General features: G+C 41.5%; 1 long non-coding RNA gene across 5 annotated transcripts in view; it reads left to right on the plus strand.

Annotated features, from left to right (window-relative positions):
• The first annotated feature begins 583 nt into the window (after positions 1 to 583).
• The window catches only part of LOC145723732 (uncharacterized), a 249943-nt gene continuing 227589 nt past the window's right edge, over positions 584 to 22937 (plus strand). Inside the window, exon 1 of one of the 5 annotated variants that reach the window (XR_014148988.1) lies at positions 584 to 812. This is a non-coding gene — a long non-coding RNA (uncharacterized LOC145723732). The other 4 variants (XR_014148989.1, XR_014148990.1, XR_014148992.1 and 1 more) reach the window with 4 other exon arrangements.

A 22937-nucleotide genomic window follows, 5' to 3' on the forward strand; every position in this document is an offset into this window, starting at 1 on the left:
GGGCAGGAGATGCCACATTCCATATTCCAAATTTCAATACGGCTATTTAAAAATCCTTCCCGAAACCAAGTCCACTACAGAAAATATAATGAAACAAAAATAAAGAAAAAATATGTCACATTGTCATTTCATGATCAAACCACCCCCCTCCAATGAAACACTCACATACACACACACACACACACACACGCACACGCACGCTCGTGCGCGCGCATTTCCACAGAATGCCTTGAAATTCTAGTTTTCTTCATGGTCACTGTAAACTGCAATTATCTATCTATCTATCTATCTATCTATCTATCTATCTACCTGGTAACTAGCTGGGGTGGTATACCTGATTTAGCTGGAGACTTTGATTTGTGGGATTGACAACCTTATTATGCAGTGAGCTTATTATTGATATTATTCTGCTCTCGGTTGCCATGGCCACCTTGTGAGAGACATTCAATTTTCTCTCTTCCATCATCATTATCTATGAGGCCATCTGTTGTGGAAAATGAATTCAGCCTCATTTGCATGACTGATAAGCAATTTTTTTTTTATCTATTTAACAGAAGGTCATATGCCGGGGATTTGGAGCTCGTGAAAAAAAATGTGGAGAAAAAAAAGCATATCGAGAGCATGAGTGGGAGTGTGTGCATCAGGGGACGCATGTGGAAGTGAAACAGATCCCTCAGGCCCGCGAGCCGATCGCGCTGCATTTGTCAGTCCTGCCCGGGCGACATTTTTTCCCTAAGCTACTGCACACTAAGCAGAGAGAGAGCTTTCCTCGCAGCCTTCTTGAAGCCCCCTGATTTTTTTACTCATTGTTGGTGGGTGTATTTTATTTTATGTTTTATTCCCTGGACTATGGGTTATGGTGTCAATATTCACTGAAGACAAAAAGCAACCTTTTCTGCATCTCGGTGGTAGGCATATTCCTCATACTCCTTTCAAACTTGTGGTGGAAAAGGGTTTTCTTTTCTTTTGGTGTCTATTGAGCCAGCACAGTTAACAGCATTGACTTGGTCTTTAACTTGGGAGCGGTTGTGGTCATGTTGTGAGGTATGTGATCTTCGTTAGGTTAATTCTGTGGACTTGGTGGACAGCGAATGTTTTCCCGGAGTCCAAGGGCTGCTGCTGCGGTGTCTATTGTTTGCTTCTTTTTAAAGTTATTTTTACAGCATGGCTGGGAGCTGAAATGTTCCTGGGTGAGAGAGTTTGTAATCCACAGAAGTCTCTCTTTACAGCAAGATGGGTATTAAGATGCATGCCTTAACTGTGATGTTGTTTATTTATAAAAAACTTGCTGCATGGACAATACTTGGATGTTTTGCCAGGACTGAAAAAAAAACTTCCCAGAGACTTTACTGGGTTCCTTTCCATTACAAATAAAGCAGAGCATTGTTACAAAGGCTGTTAAAGCACTAGATATTCTTGATGTAATGTTACATTTGCCTAGTGGTAAGAAAGTTGACTTACATTATCTAAACTGAGAAACTCAAATTAACTATAACCTAAATGTCTGAAGTTCATAGTGATGAAACATTATTTCAGTTGTAACAGAAATATGTCTTCTAACGCAACTTAAATTAATAAACTAGAAGCTCAAGCTGCAAACTTTAGTTTCAAGATAGACATTAATAAAGAAATAAATATATAGGCAAGTATTCATATGATACTTATTCAAAATATAGAGCCCTGCTTTTGAATTTAGTATTAAATTAGCCATGACAATTTCTTGTGCCACTAAAACCATTCTATGTAATCAGTAGAATTTTTAAGTTATTTATTTACTTTGAGTAAAAATATTTTTTATAAGAGCTCTTATGTTTAAGTGTATTTTACTGAACAAAATTAACTTCATAGACAAAAGCACCCTATCTCCATCCTTATAGGCATAAGGGAGTCTTTCTAATTTTTCAACTTTATAAAAGTTATGCAGCTTTTTAAATGATAAATAGAGCATGTCTCCCTGCAGATAAAAATGTGATTACTTTAAAAAGTGTTTTGTACAATATCCTTTTTCGAAAAACATTTCCATTGCATCCCTGTAAGTTTTCACCTCTTCAGAACTTTGAATACAAAGTGTTGATTGTATATGATACACACTACTGAGTGACATGTTCTAGGGAAAAGAATGTTTATTTTTTCTAATTGACCTGAAGGAAAGTGTATGACTCTATGATCTCAAGTACAATAGGTTAATTGGTTGAAATTTTCCTTAAGGTTGTACTGTAGATACATACTTTCTTTATTAAAGACAATAGACAATTGCTGATATGTTTGTATAATAGTTTTTTACTTGATGGCACTTTTTAAAAACTCTTTTGCCACAGTATCACAGACTACTCAGAAGCAAAGCAGCTGTTATGTAATCCTTCCTTTTTAAATCAGCCATTTTTTTTATATTTTAGCTTGAGTATTACAGAAATGATTTCATTTTAAATATTAATTTCATACTTAGAAAGTTCAAAACAATAAAAGCCTGATAGTTTGTGAAGATTATTTAAAGTGACATCACTTTTCTCAGAGGACTATAGTTGAAGCTTGGTAACGTGATACCTGGATCTATATTATAATATGAAGGATTATGCTGTTGCCTTTTGATCAGTACATGTAGTCTTCAGATTTGTAAAGGAAAATTGTCAACTTCTGAGAAAACTAGGAGGTAGTATAGTTGATTTTTCCCTCCCCCACCGCCCCAAAAAAGTTAATTACCAATCTTGGTTGGATTCTTCCTTGCCTCCCTGACATTTGACTGCTGCTAATTCACTGATTAATCTCATTAATGTGATTATAGTGGGATTTGGAGCTGGCTGCCATTGTTCTGTAGACAGGGCTATTCAGCCTGAGCACTTGCCACCTCATTCAGTTTTGCTGTGATTTTTCAAAGGCTGGTTGAGTGAGCTATTGTGAGCAAGGCTTCTCTCCCTTTCCCTTTCAGCACCGGGAGCTGTCCGCTGCTGATAGCAATTACATTCAGCAGTGACTGACTTCCTACTAGTTTACTGGCAATGTAAAAATGGCTCACTTTCATCACCTTAATGATTGTGCTCTTTGAGGTAGAAGCAAGAACAGCCTTTATGGTCACAATTGGGTGTTTTGAAGATGGTGACAGAAAAGATATGCAATCTCTGTATTTTATTTTGCACATAAAAATTTTACCCTACTTTCCAAATTACCAAACATATGATTTCATTAAAATTACTTGCATATGTACACTTGTGAATTGAAAAACTGTAAACACTAGGTAGACATGTCTTTCAAATAGAAAATCTTTTTTGTAAAGGAAATTTATTTAATTATTGATAAAATTTATTTTTGAAACGATGAGCCAGGATTATCAAGATGAGCCAGTAAGGCAAAAAGTATACACGAAACATGAATTTCAACTTCTCTTGAGTTAAACTTGCATCCTACAGCAAAACTTAGGCTGATTTCACAAATGTGTGTTAGAAGCTGAGATCAAAGTTGAAGGCCCAATAATTTGTGATTATGTATGTGTGGTGTACCAAAATTCCTAAAGGAGTATGAGCACACAATTTCCTTTTGGACTGTAAAATTGAACAAGCATGATTTTAGGAAAATGTGGGCATTTTCAGAAAAGGGGCCTTTTCAGTGTCTGGCTTTCATTGTTCCTGTTGTGTTTTTCACCTAGCTTATTTATTTATTTGTTTGTTTGTTTGTTTATTTTCTGTCTTGAAAATATTTATATTTCATACTTTACTACTGAATATGCCTGATGTTTTATGTCTGTTTTCTATGCCAATTTTCAATAGATTAGGGAAAAGAAATGTTATTTTGCAACTTCAAGGCTTTTTAAAGTTTTTCTATTTGTTAAAACTATACTTAAAATTTAGAGTTAACAATCTATTTGTTGATTTGTTTTTAGAAATATTTGACATGTGTGATTAAAAAATCCAAACCAGTTTTCTGTGAAAAATTTATTTTGTTGCCTAAATAATATTTTCAAAGTCACATGGGTAAACCAGATTTCCAACTCTACCTGTAGGATAATCTGATTTGTGGGAGAGGCATTGTTTCAAGAAACATAGTACATCACCTAAAATACTTTGTTTACTTATTATATATTTTGATGGCTACATTTTTAACTTCAAACAACTTAACATTTTAGTTACTCTTAAATATTTTATATTAAGAAACCCACTCAGTGGAATAAGAGGGACTGGCGAGACACTTTTTGGCGCAGACCACCCTGCTCTGACCCTGAAGTGTGGCTCGTCGGGCTATCCTCTTGAGTTCAGGGCTACAATTCCAATCAAGAACCAGATTTTCAAGTGTATCTACTACTTAGTCATGAAGGCTGCCTTGATACTAAGTCCCACCAGAAGTCTGTCCAGGAAGCAAATGAATGGCAGATTCAGAAAGAAAGATCTTCAGTTTTGGTAAATTCTTATAATCCAATTACTTCTTATTATAATTTGATTGCAATAGTATTATGCACTTTCCTATGTTCAAGTTTTTTAAAAAGCCCTTTACACAAATGTCTTCTTTTTGTTTTCTTTGAAAAAAGGTGTAGCATTCCTCAGGAAGGAGTAATAGAGGCTAAACTTGAACAAAACTTGCAAATGATTAACATATTTTTCAGCAAGCTGAGTTTCATCATAGTATATTCTTTACCACAACAATGTACCTGGCATTGATCTACATTTATTCCAAACTAAACTAAAGAGAAAAGATATCACAAACTAAAAATTGTGTGTGTGTGTAAAATTATTTTTTTTTAATTTTATTTTGAAGTGGCGGGGATAAATCACATCTAAATATCATGTGTGGCTGATATATAAAAAAAAGATATTTTAAATTGGCCAACAGTACAAATTGGAAATAATGCCTATAATGGCCACAACTTGTAAAAGAAATAATACTAAATACTTTTGTAGTAATTTATTGTATGATTTTCCTGATATCAGATTATTTTAAGGTAGCAGCTACACATTTTCCATCAGTACGCTGTATTTCAATGCAACATGGTTTCAGTTTGGAGTATGCTTTGTGTCCTGTCTTCTCTCTCTCTCTCTCTCTCTCTCTCTCTCTCTTTCTCCCTCTCCCTCTCCCTCCCTCTCCCCCACCCTCTCCCTTCCTCTCCCTCTCTCTTTAACTCTGTTCCTGTTTGTGTTTTTGCCTCCCTCTCTTCTCTCTGTGTCTCTTTCACACCTGCATTGTTCAAGCATACACAATGATTTTTCTATGCCTGTTTTCACAATGAAACTGTTTTAAGCTTTGACATCATAATGAGTCCTCAGGGTATCTGTAGAAGTAATCAGAGATGGCAGAGAAAATGTAAGCCAGGTGTTATAAAACTAGAAAGAACGCATAGATGCTTATTTATTATGTGAAGAAACACTGATAAGCATTGCTGTATTGGGCTGTTCTGTTAGAAAATTTTTCCTAAAATGTATCTCTTTAAAAAAAAATCCCTATTCCCCACGTGGTGATTATTGGAAAAGTTGGGAGGGGGAGGAAAATATTTTAGTCCAAGTGTAAGGGGTGTTGTTCTGTGAGAAGACAGAATGGTACAGGGTATTCTCCTAAAGCGTTTCTCGCTCTCAGACTGCAGTGATCCCCAGCAGGACTGGGTGGGAAAGGAACTGGAGGCTCTGTAGTAAGCAGCATGTCTGCTCTCAACATGTCAGGCAAGAGGCTCGGGATTTAGAGGGATCTCCTCTGAAAGCTAGAATGAGGTGTTCTTGGTAACTTCAGACTTAAGTGCCGTCCCCCACGGAAGCCACAGTCAGCATCGTGTTCTGTGGGAAGCCTGCAGTGGTTTATCCCTGGTGGTGGTTCTGCCCTAGACTCTCCCTCTCCACAGCGAGCTGGCAGCAACAGCGCTGGTGGGCACGGGCGGACGGAGTGGGGATGTATAGGGAAAAGCGATCAACACGTGCCATGGGTTCTCCACCGCAGAAATAGCCCTGCATGTGTGGAGGAATAGACTGCGGAACGGCTGTTGCTTCATGGCCACCAACTCTTCTGCAAAAAAGGTATCTCTTTCTTTCTATTTAAAGGTTGCCTATGATTTATCTGGTTGTTGCAACTTCCAGTCCTTTGGAATTATTTCACCTGATCTCTTAGGTACTTGAGCAAATAGTTTTTGCTTGCCTACCTGACGATCTTCAGCTCTTACGTGATGACAAATTCTAACACTTCCTAAAATCGCATGGTTTGGTGTGCAAGGAGCCAACAATGGACTCTTTCTCCAACAGAGCTAGTCCTTCAGGACCGTATCATTGTGGGCAGGCACCCGAGATACCTGCTTGCTGCTGGAGTTGTCATTAAACAGAAGTCTGTGTCTGCAAGGCTAGTGTCCAGGGGGGAGGAGTGGGAGGTGCTAAGTAGCCTTTGTGATTTAATGTGCACTTTCATAGTGGTGAGTGTTATAACGGAGAGGTTTGCAGGGAGTGTGGTTGGCATAGTCACTGCTGGGCTAGAGCTTTTATTGCCTGACTCAAGAAGCCATCTATAAAACCAGCACTTTTTTTTTACGGGAAAAATGCTAATGAAAGTCATGTATCTATGTTCCTTTTTGTATTTTTGAAATCTTATTTGGTCTTGCCTTTTCAGATAGAACTTTTTCGGATATTTTTTTTTACTTCAAATAAGACCGAAAGGCTGGTGATGTGTTAACTTTCTTGGAGAAATAGTTTTATGTCTTTTGTTTTAAGAGAAAGTGATAAAAGAAGCTCCTACTGAAGCAGAGCAGAGTGTGGTTGGCAACCCGGAGAGGTTTAGGAGTCAGTTCCAGTTAACTCTTGTGTAACTGTTCTCCCATTTGAAGCACCAGGGCAGGATTTAGAGCTTCTTTTTGTTTCGTTGTGATGCTAAGCAGTAGTACCATGTAAAATACTGTGGGTGCAGCTGACTTTGTGAGATTTCTTCAGCCACAGCATGAATTTGCCATAACATCAATGATGGTGGGGGGTATTTTTAGACCTACTGCCTAAGCCGGTAACTGTTCCCGGCCTGCCTCCGGTATTTAGAGTTCTCATCTATTACATTGAATACGGCACTGCACATGATACACATTCTGCTCTAGAGATTTAGGGGCCTGTGGGTACAATGTAAGAAGCATACAGCATGCATCCCCAATCTTGTCTGACTGTGTTGCAAGCTTAATAAACAGGAAGGTTAGAAATTACCGGTTTAATCCACAGCTATCCCTCGAAAAATATCTAGCTCAGCGCTGAAGTTCCCTCCTGTACTAGGATTTGGGGAAATGGATATGTTTTGTAGTGCTTAGAGGATGCAGCCTGCCACAGGGTAAGTCAGCGGTGAGCTGGTCCTGCTCTGCGGCCATGGCCTCCCCGGGAGCTGCTGCCTGATGCCCAGCTCTGCCGCGAGGCTCGGCTCCCTCCACCAGGCAGCGCGGCTTGCAGGACAGCCTGGCCGGCGTTTAGTGGTGTCAACTTATTAATTTCCATCTTCGACTTCAGGCCTGTTAGTTTCCTGTCTGAAAGCATTATTACTTTTGTCCATGTGGCAAAATAATTAGCATACAGATGAGCAGTGGCCCGGCGTCTGAGCGCCGGTGGAGAGAAGATGTGCAGTGGAAAGTTGATTGGATGAATGCAGAACAAATGGTGGGCGTTCGGGAGCATTAGAAGAGTTCTGGAGTCCTGGAGCAGGGTGCGGGATTTTCTGGGTGAGTCCCCAAGATGGAAGGCAGGGTGGCCGCCCTGGGGACGGCTGCTTGTCAGCCGCTGGCCTAGCCGAAGCAGCCGGGGGCCTGCAGCCGCAGACCATGCATCTGGACCACTTTGTTTTGCGGTGCCTCAGGTTTCTCTTTGATGCTCCCTGCAGGTAAATATGTCCTGTCCTCCTTGTTGCTGCCAGAGGGCTGGCTCCGCTTGCCAAAGTGGAGCAAAGTTCAACTCCTCCTGGTCAGCAACAAAAGAATGGTCCTTTGCTGCTGGTTTGGGGTAGTTGCTTCATCCGTCTTCCCGTGCCTGTGTCTGCAAGTGAAAATTCCCGTGTAGAGATGACTGCTTTCAGATATTTACAGCAGCCATGATTCAAGGTGTTCAATTAATATTTTCTGGAACGGTGTATCCAGGCTGGAAAGATTAGCTAATGCTGTTTCAGTTCAAGCTCAGATATAATTAGTTTTACCAGGTATATATTTTTCCTAGCTGGAAGAGGATTTTTGGCTAATTTAACCAACAACTTATGGGAGATTGTGAAAATCGAACTCAAGTTTGTATTGATTCTGTAGAATCCACAGATAGGAAATAGAAAAATTAGCCCAGCCTCTGATACTTTCGGTTCTTTTCGGGAAAAAATGGAAACTGATTTTACAAACCAGTCTCCTGAGTTGGGAGATAAGTATTAGCCTGCTGGAATCCCAGTTCTGACACACATTTCTTATATAATTCTCTGGCTATAATACTGCAATAGGGGTGTTTTAGTATCTAGTTACATATACTTCCTTTTCCGGGAATTCTCCGATAAATAGTTCTCTCTTGTTTTCATAATTTTTGCTCTCCTTAAAAGGTAAGCTTTTCATTTTAACTGACCTAATTATTTCATGTTTCTGTGGTGGAACTCAAGTAGGAATTACTATCCTTGAACTGCCTATTGACAGTTTCTTAAATATAGCAAATCACTTAAGGATTTTATTTTGTTTTTATTTTTAGGCTTTCTTTCTTCTTTCTTTCTTTCTTTCTTCCTTTCTTCTTTTCTTTCTTTCTTCTTTCCTTTCCTTTTTTTTTTTTTTTAAGAGTTGCTTTCCTTAAGCTGTTTCCCTTAGACAATGACAACAACCATTTGACAGAAAATGCAACTTTTTGGAGGGTCATTTCTTCTGCTTAAAAAAACTACGCTTTTCCCCAAAAGAAAAAAAACTCTCTTACAGAGAATCTAAACCTCAAACACAAGGTGCTGGAAAACATATTAACCCTTCGTGGGAAGCCCCTGACTCTTGGCTTTGGTCATTTCCCCCCTCAGTGTTACTCACACTGAGATCTTTATTTTTTTGCATAATAGATGAATTCTCTGTTTTTATATCAATGCATATATATATATATAATCATTTTAAATTTTATTTTTCAATTTGCTAGTAACAGTTTAGATTTTTATTTAACTCAACAGTATTGAATACCAAATTGTTCTCAGATTTATGAACTCTTATCTAGAGAAAAGAAATATTTTTATTATTTTTCCATTCTGTATTTTATTTTAGCATTGAGCCAAGCTTTCTCCGATTAAAATAACTCCTTTTAGTTTGGTGATGGGTTATAACTTTCTTGGGACAAAATATGAGCATTAGTTTTTACTCTCAATGTGTCCATTTACAAACAGAAGGGAACCCTGGCGTGTCACCTCCCCGTCTTCCTTTGTGCCTGGCTGGCCCTCAGAGGTGTAGTCCAGCTTCTTTTTAAGGGCCAAAATTATGTCATATGAGTTTCCACTTGACAGACTCACTTGATGCCAGTATCTGTCACATTAGCTCTCAGGCACTGTGGAGTTGGGAAGGGCTTGCCTTCAAAGACAATGAAAGAATGAAGTCCCATAGCTAGAAATATGGTGGTGTACACCTGTCTGGGAGTGTGATTTCTAAGGGAGTCTCCCTCCCTCCCTCCCTCCCTTTCCTTTTTTCTTTTTTTCTTTTCTTTTCTTTTCTTTTTTTTTTTTTTTTTGGTTTACCTCTAAGGTTGAAGATCAACTTTGCAAAGAAAATCACATTTTCATAGCAAATTTTTAAAGCAGTCAATGAGGTGTCCAAATATTCACCGGAAATCGGGGCCTCTTTGCCTCAGTGGAGAAGAGGGGCTGGCATACGGGCAGACTTCTACCCTGTGGGGTCTTTTCTGTGCCATGGGTGCCCAAGGGCCAGGCTCTGCCAGGGCTCCGTGGATTGTGAATGAAGATGGGTGTAAATATTTTTCTTTCAAGAGGTTATTTGGCCTTATTTCTTTAAAATTCTGTACCAGGATGTATTGTTGCACTCCCAGGAGTACTCAATTAATCTCTCCAAAGGTTTTGCGAGTGAGGGTGTGTATGTGTTTTTCCAAGGCCAGTGTGGAAGTGCTGTGTGTAAGCTGACAATATTTCAGCCGTTGAGTTAATATGTGTACTGTGCAAACCTGCTTTGGATGTATTTGTGTACTCGTTAATAGAGCTGAAAGGAACTTTATGGCTCAATATTACATACTGCCTGCTTTTTACTAAAGTCTGGCTGCTCTAGTCTCAAATTATTTTAGAGAAAATTTCCTTAAGATTATCGGACATTTGCTTGAGATATTTTCAGGTTTGGAACGTCTGGTGTAGATCTCTAAATCAAACAACTCATGCATTAATAATTTATGGGTTGGGGGCTCTTTTTAGCCCATTGACAGAGATGTCCATTCTTGGATCTCCAGTGGCAGACACTGTTTTGGGTAGACCTTCATGCCATTACCTCAACCTAGACTCATAGTGTATTTTAATGGCACTCAACAAAATGGTTTTTTAAAAGTCAGCGTTACTTCTCCACTCCAGGGCCTACTGCATCACTCAACCCTGAAAGGGACGGATAGTTCTTAGAGATTGACTTTAAATTTGGCCCAGTCCCCTCCCACCCGGGTACATGTGTGCCTCTAGCCTGTGCCATCCGAACGGAAGCTGAGAGCACAGAGCATTGTCGCCATGAAACAATGCTAGCCAGACTGGTTGTGGAAATAATCGAGTCTGCAGGGCACCCCATAGAGAGCCATCAAATCAAGTCTGCTCTGGAGCTGTCTGCTAGATTGTGAACATTCAGAAATCAATGCTGCATCTGCTAGTGGACCCTCCGGTTCACTGAAACTCCCACCTGCCTAATGCATCTGGGCAAGAGCTTTTCAGAAACCAGTTTCCTTCAGGATAAATTTAATACGTCTTGAGGGCCAGGCACAAGCAAATTGATTCTATCGCTGCACCAGGAAAACTCATAAACATCTGTAAGAACACAGCTTTTCAACAACCCCCGGATTAGGGGATACGATTTTGTGAAATATCCCAAGCCTACTCCCTTCATACCTCATGCCAGCATGGCATTTTTTAATTAGGAAGTTGATTAAAAAGGGCACGGTAGACCACGGATGTATGGTCCTTTGGCATCCATCCAACTGTTTGTTGTCTGGGTCGTGGAAAGTACTGCTCATCACTAGTTGAAGGAAAGAGGGGGAAATCATTATGAGCCTGAGGATGGGAAGATGGAATTGTCCTGATGTATGTGCTAATGGCAGTTGGTTGTAGCTTTATCCATAGAAGCCTTTTCTGCAGACAGACTTGCTGGCTTCCTTCATGAAACCATGATCATTTGTACTTTGGACACATACAGCAAATGGATGTATTACACTGAGGAATTCAGTGGTTCTGATGGTATGATAGGTCATAATTATTTGTGAATTTCTAAATTCACATTTATGTGTGACCTCATATCCTGTAGTTCGGAGTGAATGGTGAGAGTTGCCAGAGAGGGCTGTGCTGTTTATCTTCAAGAGTAACTGCTTTTTTTCTTTTTTCTTCTCTTTTCCTTCTTTTCTGAGGGAAATTCCTTTCTTCACTGTTTTTTTTAATTTTTAGGCCTCGGAGTATATTCTCAGAAGAATAAAATGTTATGTTTAATTGTAGTGCTCCTGCGGCCAGTGTGGTATGAATAAGTTACATGGTATGGATTTAACCCTAGCCATCCCTTGTGTGGCGTGGGCACTTTCCCAAGCCCACGCACACCAAAGAAGTAGAAATAGACACCCACCAGTGAGCTCTGACAAACTGCCGACCCTGAGACCACTCATGTCTAGAGCAGACATTAACTCAGGGTTCAAGATCAGGGGACGACATCTTCCCCTGGGGGGGGTGATTTCTGCTGCTGGGGTAGCGATTCTTTCTTTTGTTCTCTTTCCCGTGGACCCTACTTGCACATTTATTAATTATGTTTAGATTCTGCATTTTAGAAGAGTTTAGTTAACAGCCTAGCTGGAGTCAGTAACAGTGATGGGCAGCCCAGGGATTTCTCTCACCATCTTTTCCTGGAATAAAAAACATCAAAGTCAGTGTTGAAAATTGCAGGCATGCCTCCTTCAATTCAGCTGCTCCTTCCTTCTTAGCATATTGACTGAACACTTCATGCAACATGCGTGCACTGAGCACCTATTATGTCAAAAAAGCCAAAAAAATGGAACTGACACCTAAACTTCTGACCCACGATGATTCAGTGTGTGTGTGTGTAAATTTTAATAAATGTATGTTCACATATAATCTATAAAATAAATATATGTAATATAGCTAATATTTTATATATTATATTACACATGCACAACATATATGTTATGTTACATATAACATACATAATATGTTATATATTATATTTATAGATTATATACAAATATATACTTATTTTAAATATAAATATATAGTTCTGATAAAGGGTAATCTCGAATTCTTCCAGATCCACTTTTTCTTGAATACATTTTGAAATAGATTAAGCCACTTTTCTGACTTAATAATAAGAGTAGGGTAAACATTTATGTCCCTTTCTTAGATGATTAATACTTCAGGGATCTGGGTGATCATTCTGAAAATTAGCTTTCAATTACATAGCATTGTATAATCCTATTTCTCTACTTAATTAAATATATGATTTGAGTTTATCACCTTATAAAATTTGAGCTGAAAATCCCAACTTTGTGAGGGTTCTGCACACTGGCCCCTCATTCATCACAGTTTCTGTCTTTACATTAGCCATCCCGTTATGGTATGCAGTTACAATTGAAGCAAGTCTTTGCTTACCTGGGAATGCATGAAACAGTAAACAAAATGCTATTTTGAGGGAGGAGTGTTGGCAAATGTCAGGTGTCTGTTTTGCAGTTTCGGAACATCTCAAAGCTGTTGATCCCAGAGATCAACAACAGAACGTTTGAGTACAGCGTGGTTACGCCTTGGATTAATGACTGAGGGCCAACCTTCCAAACAAACAGGAAGAGCCCTTGGTCCTGCTCACTCTCCCCGGCTTCCTCTGACATCAGCAGTGGGCCCCACGCCGGCAGCAAACCAGGTGGTAGCTTGGTTATCCAAGGGCTCACCACTGGCTGAAGAGGCATCAGAAGGAGGAGAGGACAGTTCAAATTGGAAACTGCTCATGCATTTCCGGCCATTCAGATGACTCTCTGCCACATTTCCACTGAGTCAGACCTGACTGAACATACCTATCTTCAGAATTAAGAATTCTGTGATTCAATCCTGTGAAAGAAAAGTCAGATTAGAATTAGTGTTTTATATTCTCTTGGAGTCTGGAAATTTAAGTAGCTCAGTCATCAAAAGGCTGCATGTCTTTGCTTAAAAACGGAAGTCTGAGATGACATGAAGTGGGAGGTACCAGTTGGTGCTGGACACTTGTATATAACACGAAAGAAAATCTTAATAGTTTGCTCAGATATATTCCAGACTAATTTATTACTAGTTCTTTGGTTAACATGGCACATTTGGTCCTGAATTAATACTTGGACTTTTCCACAGGATTTGTGTTATCTATCAGTATCTTTTGCAGTTCTTTTCATATTCCCAGGAATAAGAATGAAGGTAGTTTCACCTCCCAAATGTGTTTTTTTTTTGTTTTGTTTTTTGAGTTAATATGCTGTTACTGGGGTTTTGTTAGCTCAAAAACAATCCTTTTCCCTAAGAGACCCACACCCGTAGTGCAAGCCAAGAAATGTTGTGTCTGTTCTCCAGGGAAAAGCTAACACACCTGTTTACAAATGGGCTGCACCACCTGTTCATCTACTTTTAAAGTTAATGATCAAAACAGTACCTGATCAAGGGGTCAGTATGACAGGGAAGACAGTCATATTTGTGAGATTATAGATGACTCCCCATTCCTAATGCATAACATTTCATAGTCTTTGAATTTTGCCTAAGTTAGAAAGGATACTCAGCCTGTGACAAATAACTCCATATCGTGGTTACCAACGATCCAGGGGTTAGATGCAGAATGTGTGTTAGGGTTAGTTTGTGCTTTACATCTTCTAAATCCAACATACACATATTGAATTATTTGTTTTAGCTCAAACGTATTCCTGAAATGTAATGCTGGACAATCAACATTGAAAAAATGGGTCTGTCTCTATATCAAGAAACATTCAACAGGGTATCTCCAGCCACCTCATCCTCCTCAGACATGACCCATGTCCACGCCCTCCTTCCCACTTAGATTCTGATGGGGTGTGTGCCCAGTGGCGCCATCAACCATAGCTTCGGTGCGATGCCCTCCCTGCTGGCTCCTATCCCCGGGTTTTCAGGACGACCATTCATGGATTCCTTCACTGATCTGGGGGGCTCTTCTGGGGACAGAGCACCCTGCTGGTCTGCCTGCAGCTCTGATATTGTACATCTTGCACATGCTTCTGAGGATTTCCTCACTATATTGAACATGACCAATGACACTAGGAAACTTCTCTTCCCAGTTAGCTTCTAGGAGGGGATTTTTGCCTATTACTATACACTTTAGTCATCTTTTCCTTTTATTATTTTGTCCTTTCTATTTTCTCAGTTTGATTTTTTATCCCTAGACTACCTAGGCAGTGACAGAGAGCCCATGTGAAAGAGTCTTGGGTGGAAGGACCTTCCTGTTCATCCACTTTCCTTATAATTTGGGGATGACTTGGAACAAGCCATTCCAGCTCTCTGTGTCTCAGCATCCTTGCTTCAAATGAGGGAGCTGAACTCTGTGCTTTCTTAGCTCCTCCCCCTTCTGGCATGACATGACTGTGTTTGCCATCCTCATGCAGGGCCTGCTCTGCAAAGGGGTCACTGCACAGTGATGGGGCTCCATGCTGGTGACAGGCCCCTGCCAGAGGGCAGCACCTTCTGCTCGTTGTTGGGGGTGCTGTTGCAGAGAAGAGCAGGAAGCAGGCCTAACATCCACAGCCGGGAAAATTTAGAGGAGGGGTTATTTTTGATTGATGGGTCTGATCCAGGATTACCAAGGTCAGCTGAATTGCCAAAGAATTCATCCAATCAGAGGCTTCTGGGTCATCTTGAAAGATCACTGGATCACTGGATCACATGTGAAACTCAAATAGGTAGCTGAAAACTAACTTTATTTTCTCTCTTGATTTTATCTCTTTTGTGACTATAATTTTATTTTACTTTGCAACTGTTCTATCATGGCGATTATAGTGGGTGAGTTGTCCTGAAAGAATTCACAAAAATATATGGCTGTCATGGCTCCATTACTCTGGCTTCGTTTGTCTTGACTCGGTCAGATTGTGGTAAGTCTTCTTCCCCAGTCATGATGGAGGAAGTGCAGTGTCTGTAGTTAGTATCAGTAGGCTTGATGCTTAAAGGCATGGACCCGTTAGTTTTATGTCTCACCTTTCCCTTCAGGAAGCAGTATTTACATAGGAGTCATAGCCAGGGAATGGAGGCTTAATCAGCACACTTTTGTAGCAGTGACGATGTATTACACAACCCATGTCCTACTTCTGGTATCCTAAAGCACCCCAAATCACACACAAGATCTCACAGGTCTAGACTAACAGTGAGCTTTTGCCACAGTAGCCAAGAGTGCACGTTCTTCACCCGTTCAAAAGAGCGATCTGAATATCATCTTCACAGTATCCCAGTGAAGTAGAGAAGAACATTACATCGCCATGGGAAGGGAATAAGGCAGAGAAGTCAAGCCCACAGATGGGGTGAGACCCGCATGCTCTGTGCACACCTGAAACAGACTCGCCTGAGTCGCAGAAGCCTTTCCAGGTCTCTCTTACCAAAGAGGGTCCTTTGGGAAAATTTAAATGAAGATATGTTTCACTTGATAAAACAATCCACTCTTTTGAGAACTCAGAATGCAAACGTGGAACTTGTATGTGTTGGGAAGTGCTTCCCACACCAGAAGCCGCGGAGCAGTCACAAGGGAACAGCAGGTGTGGGCCTGCAGGTAAAGGGTTGTGGAGACACGCCTAGTACCCACAGCTCCACTCTCACCAACTCTAACTTTAAGTGGGACATTGTAGAGATAAACCAACAAGTAAAGTCATACTTTCAAAAGATGCAAAATTCCGGAGGGTTCAGTGACAAGTACCCTCACTTTGTGCAAACCCAAACTGTTGATACAGTGTATTGAAGTGCTGATGGAGACACACTGTCAGGAAAACACCGAGATGATGATTATGACACCACCTGATGCTTGGCTAACACGTACACCACACCCAACGCTTTACTCATGAACTATATCATATGGAGCCTACACGGATCTATAGCATCTACAGTAAAGACTGTTATTATCTCTGTAATCACAAAAAGCAAAATAGTATACTCATTAAAGGATTCAGATTATTAAAGATGCATACTGTTTAGGAAAACAAACGCCCAAGCACAAAGCTTTTTATTCCATGGGAGGGGAGTTGATGGCTCCTGTGTCTGTGAGTTGGTGCTTGCTCAGGCTGATGACAGTGGTTTAAGTAGGCCCAGTGCTGCTTTCCTGAACATGCGTGGGGGCAAGCACTGAGCTCTGTGTGAGCCATAGCCCCTGCCCATAAGCACGCAAAATCTAGTTGAGGACGCAGAGTACAAATGCAGGAAATGTTAAATAGCAACAAGCAAGCAAACAATTTTCATGGACAATCAAGCTACCAGGAGAAACCTTGCATGTTCTTTGGCAGTTATCCGCTGTAGTGGTGCAGCGTGCCTGGGGTGAGGATGCAGAGGGAGGTAGAGGGAGGTTCCTGAGGGGGCAGGTGGTCATGGGGAACCCATAAATGAGTCAGATTTGGGCCAATTCTTGAAAATAAATGTAACTTGGATACGTGGGGAAAAAGGAGAAGGCTTCCTATATTAATATAAACATAGTAAGAGTAATAAGTAAACATGATGCTCTGAATTATCGTTACCAAATGACGTTTGACAGTGTGGGGTGGCTCATTCTGTCAGGTTACCTGAGGCCCATACATGATTCCACTGGATCTGGGGACTTAAACACACAGATAGGCGGGTGGCAGTTCCATTTTGAAAACTATTCATAGTTTGTTTTTTAAAAAGTTTTCATAAATGCATGTCATTTTATTCTAAGATCTAAATACATGACAATCCAGAGGGTTCTTGTTTTTACTTAATGATTAACAAAGAGATTAATGGCATTTAATCTTGTGGCATTTACTAATAATTCCATAAGATGGATCATAAAACAGTTAAAAAACATTCAAGGAAGTAATCAGAATAGTTATTGCTTCTTTGCTCTGGAAATCTCCATGTGTGAGTAGGAATTTCTTTCTCTCTCTCTCTCTTTTTTTTTTTAGAGAAAGAGGTGTATTATAGAAACAAATAGATAGTGAGCTCTATAACAAAGTAAAGTTTGAACTCCCAAAATGGTTTTAAATTGTGAGTGAAACCATATGATTCAGGTTCCAATATGGCTTTCAAATCAATAATAATTTACTCCTTCTATGTTAAGATCAAATGTATATAAACATACTCGCAGAATGTATAATATCTCTAAAAGTAAAAATGTGAATAATGTTTCTCACTGCCTTTGTTTCAGGATAGAGCCAAAGCAATGCCATGGTTTGGTTCTTTGAAGTAGCTTTGGTGTTTTCTATAGTAGTAAACGAGTTGCCCCCTATTCGGAAGGCTTCGCGAGGATCTATGGTGACACCCAGCAGGATCTTTTCCCATATTAGCTCTTTGAGCCTTTGTCTTTCTTATACAACCCCAACTTTTCTGAAAAATAGTTAATTGAAAGTAATTTATAAACCTAAATCGTGCTTAATTAAAGCCATACTGGAGATATCAGCTCCACTGTCCGCTTTCAGATCTGCTGTACTTCAGCATGCGGTGTATCTAGTGAGCCTGGGGCCCCTGCAGAGAACTCACACCACAGAGCCCGCTCTGGCCGCCTCCCAAGGTGGGACAGCTAGCCTTGGAACCAGCGTGTGGAAAGAGCCTGAGAACCACTGATTACACTTGATTTCCAGTTTCGCTTTCATCAACTGAGATTTTCAGAAAGTAACGTGCTGAATTTTATCAGCTTTGTTTTTTACTAAAAATGCCATTGCTGTGCAAAGGACACTGAAAAACAACAATAAAAACTTGCTACTTCCTTCACCCTCTCTCCCTTGATGTGTTGGAGGTCATGAGTGTAGACCACGAAGCCTTCATTCACGAATGTCCTGAAAGGAATGTAAAAATGTAAGTAGCTGCTCACATTCTCAGTTCACCCTGTTCCATTCTTTCCATTTCTTCTCAACACCCAGGCCACTCATGATGCTTTCCTCTGCTGCATCCACTCTTTCCACACAGTGGCCCCAAGGAACCAAGCAAAGTCCTCTGTCTGTCTCTGCAATTCTTCCCTGCCTTCCCCTCAGCCTGCTTATGACCAGAACCCCCCCCATCCCCTCCCCCAGAGTCCTCCATGTCCTCACAGGCCCTCCCACAGAGTCTGGATGAAATGCTCCTAATGCGGTAAATACGTCCCCCCCCCGTCCTTAGGTAACCCAGCACAGGCTTTGTATCTCTCTCCGCAGGATCTAGAAATGGGAAAAATGGATACTGGGATGAAACTATGAAAAAGCTACTAGTAGTAAAAACCCTTAATAAATCCGAGAAATGCTATATTGGAGGGGGGAATACAGTGCAGTTCTAGTCTCATTTGTCAAGAAGAGGAAACAACTGGTCAGACACCAAAGAGAGAAGCCATGAGAAAGTGGGAAGTGGGAACAGAGGGGGGAAGAGAGGGGCCCGGAAGCATATATGGCTACTGGGTGGCTTCGCAGACATGGAATCCTAGCTCTTGTCTTACGCTCGAATCTTCCCTACATTCTGTCTTTTCTGTAAACTCCTTTTCCAAACCCCCGATGGATAAGGTAGCACCTCCACCAGGGGTCTGGAATTTGCAATCTCTGCATCCAAAAGTCTGAGCTTGTTTTCACCCAAACAGCACCGTCATACACACAATTAGATCCTGCGGTACTTGTAACTGAGCATTATGATTCATAGGCATTACAGGCTAAGACATGAGCTCACCCGAGGACCCAACCAATGCATGGAAATGCTGTTGGAATCCCAAACAATTTGTGTGCATGCCATTAATACCTTGAAGCTGCTGCATGCTCTGTCACTGGTGTTCAGAAAGTTTTTGCTGGGCTGACGTGGTTAAGTAATCCCAGAGCAAGGATTCAAGCTTTTCTGGTGTAGTATGTCTGCTCCTGAGCCCTTCACAACATGGTGCCTTGACATAAATCCCAGTGCCTGAAGTAAAATAGGCATACCATATGTGTTTAATTAGACTGAGCTTATTATGCGTAGGGACAGAGGGCTTATTATGCCTCCCCACTTTGTTGTGCACCCCTGTCCAGGTGCCAGACCTGGCAGGAGGAGTGAGGGCCCCAGGGGCCTCTGGAATGTCCATTCACACTGACGGCAACCAGACTAGGGCCCCCGAGTTGTGTGACACAGCTGCCTTCCCCCCTTCTCTTGATGATACTGTCTGGTACTTCATATAACTAAAGGAAGGCCATTGTAGGGCTCTCACGTATACCCATTCAAGATCAACTTTATTGTGCATCTCCCATCTGGGGATCCCTTTCTATGTTACGTAAGGGGAACTGAGAACGTTTATTAGAGGAAGCAGAGCAGTAACCTGATCCAGGCTACTCGGCTTCATCCTTGTCTAGATACATCAGCACCGAAGGTGTGTGTGTGATGTGGTCTGGAGGAAACAGCAATGTGGTAAATGTCTTCATGCTCACGCTCCATCGGCTAGGATTTACCCTCAACCTCCTTTCCTGATTCCTGTAGAATCTTGGTTATCAAGATCTTACATTCTTCACTTGTCATGTGTCATCTTGAAATCAGCTCCCATTGGCCGTGTTGAGATTAGGGGTCCGAGGGACCAAAACCGATGGCTGAGGTGGAGAAGTGTTGTAGGGCCATGTACAGCTGAGATGAGATGCCAGCATTTGGGGGGTTAACCCCATGAGTATGGCATGTCCACAGATCAGATGCAGTAGGAATTTTCTTCTGTTTTCTGTGGTCTACTTGTTTGTATTTGTGGGCTACAGGCAGGGGAATTTCCTGTGAACCCCCTTCCAGCTGAAAGTTGCTCATATAGTTATTCTTTCATCCATTCCTTTAACCAAATCTTTATCATGTTAGATGCTGTGGGTTATAAGAAAATGAGTCAGAACTGCCCTCTTCCCTCAGAAATTTTGTACACAAATGGGGAAGAAAAGAAAAATGTATAAATGTCTATCATATGGCTTTGAATCTGATAAAAGTTTTGAGGAACTATAAATTAAGCGTGACGATTTTCTCAAAGGAGGGAGAGACTGCCAGGAAGGCTGGGGCGGGGCGGGGAGGGGTGGATTACATGAAAAAGGTCGTATTTGAGACAATCCTTGAAGAAAAAGTGGGATTTTAGCAGATAATTATAGAAGAGGGGGAAAATGCAGGCAGAGAAAGTAAGGTAAGAAAACTCCTGGGGAAGAATGAATGTGAGTTTTTAGGGGGTGGTTTGGAGACCCCCCTTTTGAAGAGAGAATGGGGCATTTGCAGAGGTGTAGCAGAGAGCAGCCTTGAGGCACAGGTAGGGGCAGGTCACACTGGGTCCTGAGTGTCACACTTATAAGAGTCTACAGAAGACGAGATTAGGACTTTGTCCTCCAGATAATGGGAAATTACTGAGGGTTTTTGTGTAGTTGAGTGACAAGGCCAGAGCTATTCTTTGGGATAATTAATCTGGCAGCCAATCAGTGGCTACTTCCTGCCAATTCTGTCTCTAAAATAGCTCTCCCAACTGTTCCATGCCTTGCATCCCTTCTCCCACTCCTTTAGAGTAGACTGCCATTATCTTTCTCCTGGACTGTTGGAGTAACCTCGAACGCCACCCCCTTCCACATGCACACACGTACGCTCACATTCTGTATTCTGCTTTCAAACTAATTGTTCCAAAGTACAGCTTTGGCATTTTCATGCTCAGACAACACCAGGGTCTTCTTATTTCCCACAGAATTAAACCCAAGCACCTTATCCTCCCAATTGAGGTAATTCCCCACCTGTTCTTACATGTGTCTTTGATCACTGCCTTATCCAAAACAGTTCCAGATCATCAGTACAATGAAGAGCTCGACTGGCCCATTCCCTGTGCCGATTGCTCGCACTGTCCCTTCCAGCCACAATGTCCTTCCCAGGGGTCTGTGCAAACACATCCTGTCCACCCTTCAAAGGCTGGTTCAGATGCCACTTTTCCACAAAGCCCTTCCTACTCTGTCCCAGAGGAAACCCAGTGATCCTCCCCTGAATCTTTACAAGATATATTTTGTACAAGGCATAAACACCTCGCATTTGTAGTTATTTATGTAACAGTATAACCTCCCCTCTGAGGCTATGAATCCTGCTCCTCCTGTGTGTGTTCCCATGCAAATGCTGGGCGTGTTTGCTGGCTGGGCACGGGTTGCAGAGCTCTCTGTCTGGCTGTTGGAGTGGCCGGGGCACCACCTTTCATGGGCACCCTGCTGGTTTTGGATTTTCCAAGCCACCCTGATTCAACACCCAGTTATTTATCTCAAGCGGTGATCACGTCATGTTTGTCCATGTTAGGTCATGTACCTTGATATTTGGGAAGAGGCGTGTTGTTGTTGCACATGCCCTGTTTCCCCGAATTGCTTGCGGGGGGGGGGGGCTCCTAGAAAAATGATTCTTCCTCTAAACTGCCTGTATAGAAATTTCATTAGTCAGATGTCCAGACTCCTATTTGAAAACCTAGCCTTCCAAACACTTTATTTTCCATCATCTACTTATGAGATAAGTGTGTTCTATCTCATTCGGACCATTTGATACCACTTTAAAAATAAATAGTTGTGTATCTGCCACTTGAGTTCAAGCTACTGAGAAGGACCCTTGAAAACTCAAATTCCTGGTGCTTATTCACAGCAATCGATGTCAGTGCTGAAAGGGGAGGTTGAATTGAACTCCTAGGAAAAGGAAAATTTCCCTTTTCCTCAGTTTTCCCTCCCGCCGTGGCAAGAGCAAGGGTGGAGCAGGAGGAGTTTGGGACAGAGAATCCCAGGAGGCATGCACTCCGAGAGAGACTCACATGACCCAGACACTTCTGACCTCCTTTTGTGCAGGCTCAGAAGGGCCACCGTTCTGATTGTCCAACAAAGGGGGCATTGAAGCTCAGTGGGGCAGATGGACACTGGCCCCCAAGGAAGCCTTGTCAAGAAATAGGCAGCCCCTTGACATCCTCACTAGCTCTGACCACAACAGGGACCTGTCTCTGTGACGGGCAGCCTCAGTGAAGGGCCTGCTCCTGAGGCAATGCGGGATCCTCCACATTTTATGAAAATTTCAGAAACTACTAATTATGTTAGCAACTTAAATAGTATGGCTAAGCTGGATTAAACTTATTCAGGGAAAATAGATACTTAGATGTCGTACCTCATATCTGTGTATTTTAAACCAAAGGTTGGTTTAAGAGATCCATCTTGGCCTTTGAACATAGGGATAGATAGAATCCATGCGGTCCCACAAGGTGAAGTGTGCAGCGCGACACTTTCTTTACATACTCGGCCCATAATTTTTAACTGGAATTTGCAATGTTTTCTCTTTACTGTCTGGGCTCTGCTTAAATGGTGACACTTTTGTGGATTTGGAGGGGGTTTGTGATGTAGATCTGCACCCTTCATACTCAATGTCACCTCATCTCCAAAGCAAGGTGAATTCCACTCGTCACAAAAGAAACTCCACCAAACCACTTAGGCTCCTGGTGATACAGGTATAAAGAAGTAACTTGTTCGTGGAACTTCTTCACCAGGCATGAGCCAAAGGATTACAAGATTAAAAAGAAAAGAAATCTAGTGCTTATTATTAAGTACAAGTGAAGAGGATGAGGCAGGTCGTTAGTACAGAGCACGGAGTAGACGGTGGGTGTGGACAGCGGAAGAGGGCCTTCCTCTTTCCAGCTCAGGAGCACTGTCCTTCTC

The sequence above is a fragment of the Leptonychotes weddellii genome, chromosome 10 (assembly GCF_054177405.1).
Source record: "Leptonychotes weddellii isolate Sample4059 chromosome 10, ASM5417740v2, whole genome shotgun sequence".
Taxonomy (NCBI): domain Eukaryota; kingdom Metazoa; phylum Chordata; class Mammalia; order Carnivora; family Phocidae; genus Leptonychotes; species Leptonychotes weddellii.